This window comes from Chrysemys picta, chromosome 2, assembly GCF_011386835.1.
Source record: "Chrysemys picta bellii isolate R12L10 chromosome 2, ASM1138683v2, whole genome shotgun sequence".
Lineage (NCBI taxonomy): Eukaryota > Metazoa > Chordata > Testudines > Emydidae > Chrysemys > Chrysemys picta.
This window is the reverse complement of record NC_088792.1, coordinates 194,495,931-194,507,993: the sequence shown is the minus strand read 5'-3', so window position 1 is coordinate 194,507,993 and position 12,063 is coordinate 194,495,931. Positions and strand designations below refer to the sequence as shown.

The 12,063-nt window shown below is 39.0% G+C and overlaps 1 long non-coding RNA gene across 1 annotated transcript in view; it reads left to right on the top strand.

Moving 5' to 3' along the window:
- Positions 1–12,063, top strand: part of LOC135981148 (uncharacterized) — a 101,123-nt gene that overhangs the window by 49,608 nt on the left and 39,452 nt on the right. The window lies entirely within an intron of this gene.

The following is a 12,063-nucleotide window of genomic DNA, read 5'->3' as shown; positions in this document are numbered from 1 at the left end:
TACCTTACAAAGGGTTTTCTCAATAAATGGAGACCAAAATGCTGTTTTAAAATTCTCCTTATATTTTTCAAAACTCATAGTTTAGACTCCAGAGTCAGGATGAACTCCCTCCCACCCACAAGTGTAGCTTCCATTCTGCTTGGCTTACAATGCTTACTCTACATATGAATCTAGGAAGACGTGAGTATACATCCCATTGTGTGGCAAAACTAGTTGTTCACCTCTAGTGGGAAGTAACACTTTGATACAAACTATAAGGACATATTTTCAGTATGTAGATGTGACTTTTTAAATGTAATCAGTACATACATTTCACAATTATATTAACGACCAGCATGAGCTTGGCTTTCATTTAATCTTGCACATGTCATTCTTGGATAAATATTATGCCAGCAAAGAATTAGATGTATTGTGTTTGTCAGGCCTGATATAAGTTGCTGTTACAAAACAGTGAACCCTTTGCCAGTTGGTACTGAGGGGGTCCTAGGGTGACAGTGTCCAATGGAGGGATTCTTTTGGTCAGCCCCTTTTGTCTGTTCCTCCAGGTGCCCAATGATATGCCTGCCATGGCAGATGTTCTTGTTTCATTCCTAACACGTGTCCCAGATATTTCCATCTGCTTCTCTGGATAACTTTAAAGATAAGGGCTTGTTGAACTGTCTGACAAATCTCGGCATTTGTTATAAATTCATCCCATTTAATACCCAGTATTTTTCTGAACCATTTGCTTTCAAAGGCATATAGAGGTCTGTCTGTACCATTGCTGGATTTCCAGCTTTTGCATCCAAATGTTAAGATGGAAATAACATTTGAATTTAAATCAACTGAAGGTAGACATCTAGGTTCTTTTGAAAACTCTGCTAGGCATCTGTCTGCATATTTAGTGGCCTAAATACCTTTAAAAGTTTGTCACTTAGAGACTTAACTCAAAGTGATGGGAATCAGGTGTCAAAAGCTCTTAACATCCATTAATTTAAATTGGTTACTGGAAATTTTAATCCCATAGGTGGTTTTAAAAATCTCAGACTTTACCTCTGTGACATGCCACTGTTCACCAGAACAAGAAGCAGGGTTGTTGCTTATAAGCCAGAGTGGAACACTTGTGGTGCCCAAACACAAATAGGCTGTCAAAACTGCATCAGCACTTTGGCACTAGTATTTGCAGCATGTTAGATTGCTATGGTGTGAATGAAAGCAAAAATCTCACTGTCCGTTTTTAGGAGCTGAGATTGGGAAAGATTAATGCAAAAGTGCCCAACACGTACAAGAATGCACGGGGGAGTTATGACTAATCTGCACTTAATTGCTGGCTATGGAAATACTAGATTTTATCTGTGTGTAGGCTCTAATTTATATGGCTACCTTTTTATAAGTTTCTGGTTAACCCTTAAGTATACTGTGGATAATTCAATCCACAAGATGACTTTCTGTCAATGAGTATTTACAAAGGAATTAGTTACAAATGTATTAAGAAGAGAGGTTCTGTATAAACACTTAACAAATGCAGTAAGTACAGTGGGCCAAATCTAGGGTTACCATTCGTCCGGATTCCCCCGGACATGTCCGGCTTTTTGAGCTAAAAATAGCATCCGGGGGGAATTTGTAAATGTCCGGACTTCCCGCCCCTCCATGCAGAGCGCGCGCGGCTAACAGAGCAGCCGGCCGGATGGTGCCACTTACATAGGGCTCTGACAGCCAGAGAGAGCCTCTCCTCCGCTTCCCCTGCAGCAGAGATCACTCCCTCCCTCCCTGCATTCGCAGATCGCCTCCCGCAGTCTGGAGCTCCTCCCCCACTGCTGCCCAGCGTGCCGGGACGAACGGCTCAGGCCGTTCCTGAGCAAGCTCACAGAGACATTAGGCGAAGGCCAACAACAAGGGAGCCAGGGGGTCGGAGAAGGGGCAGGGAAGTTCTGGAGGGGGCAGTCAAGAGACGGGAGGGGGGGGTCGGAGTTCGGGGGGGGGCTTTCTGGGGGTGGGGGTGTGGATAAAGTTTTGGGCAGTCAGGGTACAGGTAGGGGTAGGGTCCTGGGGGGCATTTTGGGGGGGGGTCTTAGGAGGGGGCAGTTAGGGGACAAGGATCAGGGAGGCTTAGGTAGGGGGTGGGGTTCTGGAGGGCAGTTAGGAGCAGGGGTCCCAGGAGGGGGCACTCAAGGGACAAGGAGCAGGGGGGGAGTTGGGGGTTCTGAGGGGGGGAAGTGGGAGGGATAGGGGCGGGGCTAGGGCAGGATGGGGCGGGGCTAGGTCAGGCTTGGGGCGGGGCTAGGGCAGGGCTCCTCCCATCCTCTTTTTTGCTTGCTGAAATATGGTAACCCTAGCCAAATCCTGCCTGTCTAGATCTCCTAAGCAGCCCTCCCATTGCTTTCAATGAGAGGTGCCAGAGACTCTATCAAGTCCCCTTGACATTTCACTGTTGCAATTGAGTTTAGGTGGAAAGTGCTCAGATGCTATTGTAAAGGGCAGCAGTATAAAGCCCTAAGATAACAGATATATATAATAAGGTTAGCACAACTTGGTCTTATGTGTCTTAGTGGTGCTCTGTTGGGAAGGTTCATTGAAAAACTCACACTGCAGGCTTATTGGTCTAGAATAAAGGCCATATAGGAACTTTCTCATCTTCATTATCTCCTCCTGCTCTCATTAAAGTCAATGGTAAAAATCCGATTGACTTCAGTGCGGCAGAATTAAGCCCTAAATAATTTAAGAGACCGCAATTTTTATTGTCCACTAATGTTGTAGTAATAATTACATACAAAAATTATATTGAAAGAATATTAAGGTTGCAAAGTCAAGCACTCCAAAGTTAGGAAGTGCCTGATTTAAGGTTGTTGTGCAACCTTAAGTCAATAGGTGTCTTTATATTAACTTCACTATGCTTTGATCAGGCCCTTGAATTCTAACCACCCTCTTCTACAAATAAGCATGCACACACAGCTTGTGGCCAAGAATTAGGAAATAGATTTGTTTCTGGCCTGTCTCTGCTTTAAAACTGATGCTAATGAACTTGGCTTTTTCAATGGGGAAACTTTAGAGTATTGCAAATCATTAGAAAAATTGTCAGTTTATGTGCAAACCTCCTAAAATGCAGAACACTTTTTCACATGTGCAGAGAATGTCATGTTATCTCATGATGTCCTACAATATATATTTTCACTGGCCAATGAGCTGTGATGTGAAAAATGACAGTGTTGTGGTAGAAGAAATCCCCAGGTTGAAAGTCAGGCCTTCCAAATTTACACCTTTTTATATTTAAAAAATGTCTCACAGCCCACCAGCGGATTACCCTGATGGGGTACAATCCCTGGGCTACAGCCTTAATAAAATAAAAGGAAGATGAACGTATAGAAGTGTGAATCTGAGCATAATTGGACAGATCCTCAGCATAGCTCTGATTACTTAAATCAGGTTCTGCCAGTTATCATCAGCTGAGGATCTGATCCTATGGCTTTTCCTTGTGAATTACAGTTGTAAAGGCCTGTTTTATAAACTCCTTGTTCTTGATTTATCATGACAATTTTCTGTGTTTATTAGTCCTCAGACACTAAATTTGTGGCTATCGTGGTGCAGTCAGGTCATTGCACACTGCCTGCCTCTAGAATGTACGAAGAAACTCTGGTTAAAGGCTTCAGTGGGAAAATACAAACATTTTCTTTTCCCTTCAGAAACATGGAATAAATCTCATCCTGGGGATGAATTGAAATCAGTCCAGTCCATGAAACAGAATTTCAGAAACCTCTCTATTGGACATGAGCCTTAAATGCCACCGAATCCCCAGCGATCCTGACTGCATTCTGTGCATTGACCTTTTTAAAATCTTCATAGAGCTATGTCATATATTTTCCCAGAATCTCCCTCCCCAGGATATGAGTGAACATTATATATGTCCTGTAACAGAAAAATAGTGTCTCAGGTGCTATTCCAATGCCTGCCTGCCTGCCTGCCTGCCTGCCTGTCTGTCATGTGTGTCTGTATGTGGAGAAAGAGAGATGCACAAGTAAAATATTTCTTGACTTAGGCACCATCATCAAGTTAAAACTGGAATGTTTTAAAAATCAAATATAATTTTCACCATTTATGCTCTTTGTTAACATTTTCATTCCAGTCTGCTTGGAAGCTGATTAATCATTTTAACTTAAAAAAAAAAAAAAAAAAAAAAAAAAGGCATTTTTACTTTTTGGTGTCACATTCTAGCACAGGCATGCAATATTTTTATTGAAATGCTTCAAGGGCATGTTTAAATCCAACCAGATTTTATTCTTTGGTGGAAAACTGAAAATATGTTTTTTATTAATAATACCTTTCACGTACACCTTTTTATACAAAACTCTGATAATTTCCCTTTAAGGAAGGTTTAAGGTTGTTGATATACCCCACTTAGCATAAAATCAACACTCCTTTTTGAAGTTTTTGCAAAGTGCCTGGCATTTAATTGTGTTTATCTTCCCAACAAAATCACATGAGACCGCAAAATTGGAGATGTAGTTATATTTTAACACTAGTTTGTGCAAAAGACAGTTTTCAAAGGAAACCCAAATGTTTGAGAATATTTGAAAGCCAGGCATGATTAACAGTCATAGAAGGGGCAGGAAAAAAAGGAGAAAAGTTGCTGGAAAATATAGTCTGTGAGGTCCCTTTTGTTAACAAATTCTTTCAACAATTAAAGCAAAGCTGTTCATATGATGTTGATGAGAACAGAGTGGGTGAAATCCTGGCACCACCTAAGTCAAGAGGAGTTTTGTCATTGATCTCAGTGGGGTCAGGATTTCACCCACTGCATGGAAGCAATACAAATGAATTTCACAATTTGTACAGACATGAGACTTGATCCAAATTCTGATGAAGTACATGGAAAGACTCCCATTGATTTCAATGGACTGTGGACTGGGTGATGAACAAATAACTTATGGCACAATCAACTTGGCTAGTTTCACTTCTTCCTTTAACTTGTGGTGTTTCCTTCTTTCCCAATTATTATTTTTTATACCGGGTCTTCATTTACCTTAAGAAAAAAAAAATTGAAAAATATAGAGTACTAAAAAAAAGTTTAAAAACAAGCTATGGTTCATAAATTGGAACAATGTGCATACCTAGGCATTCATTGACAAAACTAAATCATGTAACAACTAGGAAATGAATAGTTAAAGACATCATAAATCTTAGTGCCCTCATGCTGATATCCCTGTCACTTACAGAAGTTTTATGCAGTGTACATCCATTGAATTTAATAGAGCTATTCCTCATTTACCGAGGCGTAAATGAGAGAAGAATCAGGATCCTTTATTTTTATGCAGTGCAAAGCAATGTACATTTCATCGCAGACTGAACATATAATTCCACTCTAGATTATTTAAAGTAATAGACCAATTGGTATTTGACCTTTCCAAGAAACTATTAAAAGCCACAAACAATGATCCATTTTCCGGCTCCTACCTCTTTGACAGTCATTTCTAAAGAATTCTCATTCTTTTCATTTAAAATTCATTTGTGTCCTTGGTCATATCCTGTAAACTTCCTTCAAATGAAAGCCTCCAAATGTCATCTATAATTACTTTGGAAACATCCATGAATTTGTGTAACAGTTCTGAATATATTTTCAGCACCCAGTGGTAGTTTTTTTTCTGGCTTTGTTTGGTGGACAGGATATACTTTTTTCACTGGTTTCAGTAGTTAAGCCCTTTAATAAAAAGAGCAAGCAAACAAATCTAAATTCTTGCAAAAAGAAGCAATCACATTTTTTTTCGGTTTTTGTTTTTTTAATCTGTTTCTATAGCTAGATGGCATGGTGTATGATGTGGCAAAAAAAGTTTAAGGTTTCATTCTTTTACACACACACACACACACACACACACACACACACACACACACACACACACACACACACAGACTGTTTGCAAAATTATGAGTGACATGATTAACTATTCTACCAAAACAAATATTGGGCCACATAGTATCATGCTTCTGTGATGTTCAGTGGATGAAGCCATAGTCCCCAGCTAACATAAGTGAGAAATCACACAACAGAAGCCACAGTCCATATACCTCATCATGCCATGGTGGTAGCAATAGTGTAAAGATCTAGGGTTCCAACCACAGTCATACTGGGGAAAAAATGGGAGCAAGGTAAGAGGCAAAGTGTATGGAATCACAGGAGAAGCTGGATACACAAAATACCATCACACATATCTGTGGGAACAGGAGGTAAAAGAGGCACATTTGTGTTTGTCTGTATATCCACCTGTTACATCCTTTAATACTAGATTTAGGGGGTCTGGGGCACAGACCCAAAAATACATTAAAGGTAAAACTACCCCCAGACTAGCCAATTGCCTGGTGGTTAGGGTACTCACATGGGATGTGGCAGTCCCTGCTCTGCCTGATTTGGAGCAGGGATTGAACGTGAGTATCCTACCTCCCAAGTGAATACCCTAACCACCAGGAAATTGGCTAGTCTGGCATGGGCCTTTTTTGTATGTCTCTCATTGTGAGAAGAAATTCCATCCCAGACCTGAGAAACCTTCCTGATGGAAGTTTTTTGTCAAAACTGACTCTTTCCTACAAAAATGTTTGGTTTAAGAAAATCAATATTTTATGATGTAAAAACTGTTGTGTCAAAAAATTCCCCACCTAGGCTCCAGTTAACAGTCCATAAGTAGTAGAAAGTCTGGAAAGTTACAGAAAGCGCATTCTTTGCTTGACTTTTGCTTACAGTTCATTCTTCTGAAAATCAGTAATATCAGGGAAGGAGACAGAAACTACCTGTTTGATTATTTGTCCTACCTACTGCCAGCTTTGGGTATTCTTCAACTGCAGAATCCAACACATGAATGATCCTAAGTGATTTTCTGGATTCTATCATGGGGGTGGGGGGATGGGGAGGAGGGCAGGGAGGAAGGAGACAGATGGAGAGAGAAAACTACCATCTCTCTCTCTCTCTCTCTCTCTCTCTCTGTCTGCAGTGTTATTTTCTACATGCCTTCCATCAAAAGGTTGTGCTGGTATCTTACCTTCTACATGGTATTCAGACAATGGTTTACCATAGTGAAGTTGGGCTGTATTTTTATATAATTTACACACAGGAGGGATGTGTAGTAAGCTCTTCTCTAGTGGATCAACAACTCCTGTACTGATGCTGTATGTATAGGAAAGCACTACATGTATAGGTCAGGACAGCATTACTGGTTTTGGTTCTTTGGCTTTCTCTATAGTGTGGCTATCTGTTCACCCTCTGCTACCTGGGTACTGTCAGGGTTTCTTTGGGACTCCTAATAGGCTCTCTGTGCTTATTACCAGTGACACTTCATTGGCTTCATTTGTACACACCTATTCTGTGGTCCTGTCAGTCTCCCTATGATTAGGTCCCTTCTGTGGTGGCACTTGGTTTGCGTGCTGCATCTGTGTTAAGATCAGACAACATATCATTGTGATTGAGTGGGCAGTGACCTGTGAGGCCATGGACTTTCCAAGTGTGCATTCTATCTCTTCTCTTGCATCGTTCTGTCTCTGCCATGCTTCTTAGTTCTATTTATTAATGTGCTATCAGTCTTGGTTGTACATTATTTATTCTGTTTCCTGATGTCTTGCTTTCTTAAGCCATGCTCTGTAACAATACTAATGACTATGTGTGTTTTCACAGATGTGGGGAAGCATATTTTTGTCACTCGTCTTTTCTTACTGTATAATAGTGTAGCCTACTGTATTATACAGTAAGACACAAGGGACACAAAACAGTGGTTTTACATCAGCAACATGCATGGGATGTATGCTTGTAACATGTAGAGATGGAAAAATAAATAAATATTTGAAATTGAATACTTCCTAAATAAAAATAGATGCAGCTCTGCCTTAAATATTTTACTTTGGAGATAGAGTGAGATTTCATGTTGTTAATCATGAGTAAAACTCAATGTGTTCAGAGTTTGAGTTGAATTTGGATGTTTTTCCAAACTAGCTCAATCTCCTGTAAAATGTGGTTGGTATTATCTTGAATAGAAGATTTCTTGTGAGATTTCCAGAACTACTGCTTCATGCCAAAAAGCATAGAAACTGCTCTTCCTTTAGCGTTTATCACAGCCAGCACTTGGACTTAAATGGCTGCAAAGTAATGAGAAAATATTATCAACAGTTTCAGAACCTGAAAAAGGCTCAGTTTGATTTCCCCCCCCCCTAAAATGGCCAAATGTTTATGGAGAGTGGGAGTGAGGAAACAAATCAGGGTGGGTTCTAATAGTTTCCAAACCACATGTACCCATCTCTAGTTATAACTCTACTAAATCTGAACATTGCATCCTTTAAGCATCTAGAACCAACTACTGCACTGTGCATATGCAATTATAACTGACTCTCATGAATAGAGATGAGACCAAACCAAAACCCTGGATCCAAATACCCTTGAAATTTGAGGAAGCGTGGATCCAGCCAGTTTCCGGGGGGGGGGGGAGGGAATGAATTCCTTTATTTTTATTTTTTCTGTTGGAATGAAAAATTAAAAAAACATTTTGAACAATTTTTGACCCAAATGTTTCTTTTTTGAGGTATTTTAAAATTTTATTATTATTAATTATTATTATTAAATAAAATTAAATGCCATTTTGAAACAAAACATCTTTCTGAAAAGGGGAAAAAAAGTAAAATTTCCAGATTGTTTGTTTGAAATTTCTGATTTTTTTTTTAAATTATTTGACCAAAACAATTTGCTGACATCAACAAGAACTAGCAATTGCTTCAGTTAACCCAAAGCTGCATTTTCCGCCAAAAATATATATATATATATTTACATGAAAAATTTTGTCCAGCTCTAGTCTGAACCAAATTCTTTTCCCTATACCTCCCAACTTTAGGAAAGTATAGATCTAGTTCCAAATTCTTCTTTTGGGCTCATCTCTGCTCTAAAAATGTGTTTTTAATGCTTTTTGTCAGCAGGAGAGTCCATGTAGCACACAGGAAAATACATCAGCACTTTTCAGTACCGGGGCAGGAGAGGGCAAAAAGCAACAATGTGATCACATGTGTACATAAAACAACTTTTCAGTTAAAAGAAAGGGGGGGGGGGGAACATGTATATAAATGTGGAATAGCGTATTTCTGCTCTGTTTCAATGGGCTTTTTCTAATATAGACATTTCTGTAACAACAAAATGTTTGGGTCCTATTTGGCAGCAAGCATGACGTAGATTCTTCAGATTTAAAAATTAAAAAGTCATGTTTCCCTGTGTTTTGTAGAGACAGTGCTAACTATAGAAATATTTGATTGGGACTTCAGTCTAAAAGCTGTCACTCTAAGGGTACGTCTTCACTACCCGCTGGATCGGTGGGTAGTAATCGATCTAGTGGGGATCGATATATTGTGTCTCGTTAAGACGCGATATATCAATCCCCGAAAGCACTCCCCGTCGACTCCGGAATGCCACCAGAGCGAGTGGCGGTAGCGCAGTCGACGAGGGAGCCGCGGCCGTCGATCCCACGCCATGTGGACCCCAGGTAATTCGATCTAAGATACTTTGACTTCAGCTATGCTTTTCGCGTAGCTGAAGTTGCGTATCTTAGATCGATTTCCCCCCCTCAGTGTAGACCAGCCTTAAGGGTAGAACACACTGTAATATCTGTCAGTGAAAGTAAAAAAACGCACCTAAATTAAGTGTATCTCAATTTGTTTCCTCCTACTATTGTCACTCCTAGTGTACAGTTCACAAATAAGGAGTGATCCCCATTGTGAAAACTGGGCTTTGACTTTGCTGCTTGTCTCCTGCATGGTTGTTTTTTTCTTTTTTTAAGTGTCTTAAAATCATTTTTCCTTGAAAAGAAGGCTGAAAACCATGCTATCAAATTAAGTCCAAATACAAGTAATTTGGGGTTGGATTCCTATTCCTTCAAATATTGTTTTTTCTATTGAAGAGAGTGGTCCTATCTGAATCTCCACAAGATTTCTAGGATGCCCATGAGATATCAACAATGTTACAGTTAGGCACAGTAACTTTAAACACCTTCTGTGGCTCAGTGACTAGGTAACTCCCCCCATCTTCCCAGACTAACAAACATGGAGTGATGGAAAATTGTGTTTCTCATGGTAAGAATGTACTGTATTGTGCATGGCAAGGTTAATTGGTTAATTCTTTGGCAATATTAATAATCTTTACCTTCATTGCTTATCTAAAGACAACATATAGGTCCTTTTGAAATGTGCAAATATTCCTCACAAAAGTATACAACTGTTTTATTATGTCTGCATAACTTACTTTTAGTTGCTATGCCTGTGTGCATGTTGGCCCAATCCAGCTGTAAATGATCTTCAATTGCCAAGAAAGTTTCATGAGCCTTGGAGGGCAGAACCCCTTCTCTCCTTGATGCAGACTATAATTCCTTGATTACTTGCAGTCCCTCCATCCCAGAACTAGAGTCTGAGGTACTCAAATGACTAGGGTGGGGTGAGTGGGGACAGAGAGATGCCTCAGTAGGAGCTTCCCTCCTTTCTCATAACCCCCTCATCTGCATTGTCATCTACGTTTCATTTATGTTTGGTTGTCCCCTTTGCAGTCAGATATGTTGAGGGAGATCCATGCAGTCCTAGGACTGTTGCATTAGTTTGTGCAGACTATGTGACCACATGGAGGTGATTGATGGATACATGAATCAAGAATGGGGAAATGTCTTAGCACTGAACAAGTTTATAGAAACCATCTACTTCAAGGAAGATCCAAATTCCATCAACAAGGAGCTTTCATCACAACATTATCAGTATTCATAGTTTTTTATGGGTTCAGTGGTTCCAAATATATTCTGCTTGGATAAATCTTAAAGGGAAAATTCATGTTTTTAAGGACTCAGATTTACATAGTCATGAAAATTGTTTTTAATGATTAAACGTTTATCAATATTATTATACATAAACAGGCTAGCCATAATAGTTGGCTCTTTTAGCAGTAATTTAAGCTTGGGCACCAGGCATAGATGAATTGAAATACTGTTGTAAAAACAAAGAAATTCTGTGTTTTCAGTGCACATGTAGTGCCATTATAAATCCATTTAACATTCACGGTAAGAGTACTAGTATTGATCTGAATAATTAATATGTATTTGTCTGGACTTTACATATATTTCCACTCTAACTTATTATTTGTTGAATAATGTTTTATCATAGACAGAATTTTTCCCTTTCCATCCATCCAAAGCTTAACATGAACTGCCTTCTAACAAGTGCAGACATATTAAAAAGCAGGCTACTTTTCTAATATAGGGGTTGATGATTTCTCAGCTTTTAGAACCATGCAATAAGAAAAAGAGCCTACACTGGAACATTCAAAGAAAATAGTAAGTAAATTTGATTTGACATTCATAGACAATGTTTTGATTTTTTTTGCACTTTTTATTCATACTTCTGTGTTACAAAACTGCATGGGGTGTTTACATTTTAAAGCACACTAGAATAATTGTTCAGAAAAGATATCATTAACTTGGAAACTGTAAATTAATTATTTCACACAGTTCAAGGTATAGCACACACAAAAAAGTCTTTCAGCACATATTGCAGTACCCTGTTGAGAATCAGCAAGTGATACATGTATCTTTAATAGTGTGTGCACTGAATTTGTTAGTTTACAGTACTTGTTTTGTGTATATCATGGTCTATCTGTCTATCAGCATTTCGATAAGAACCATTTAGTTATTACAAAATGATCAATGATTGTGACACTGTGCTTCTAAATCACTATTGCAACCTCAATAGATAGATGCCTCTCCCATTTTCCTTCTATCCTTACAACACTTAACATGTATATCCTTTTAACATTTTCTTCTATATTTCACTGAGGTTATTTTTAAAGTAATTTGTTATGGAAAAGTCCCATAGAATTTAACAGGAAATGATAACTTTCTATAGCTTCTTTTAGCCATCATACAGAATTTGAGAGAATTATATCTTTGCTTTGTAATCCATTGCCCTAGATGCCACAGGAAGAAAAGACACCAAGAATGTGGTATAACTAGGCCACAGTTTTATTAAGTAACAAATCTGGAATCTATCCAAGAATAACTTGTCTGGAGCAGGTCATCTTTTGTACTGTAATCCATATCA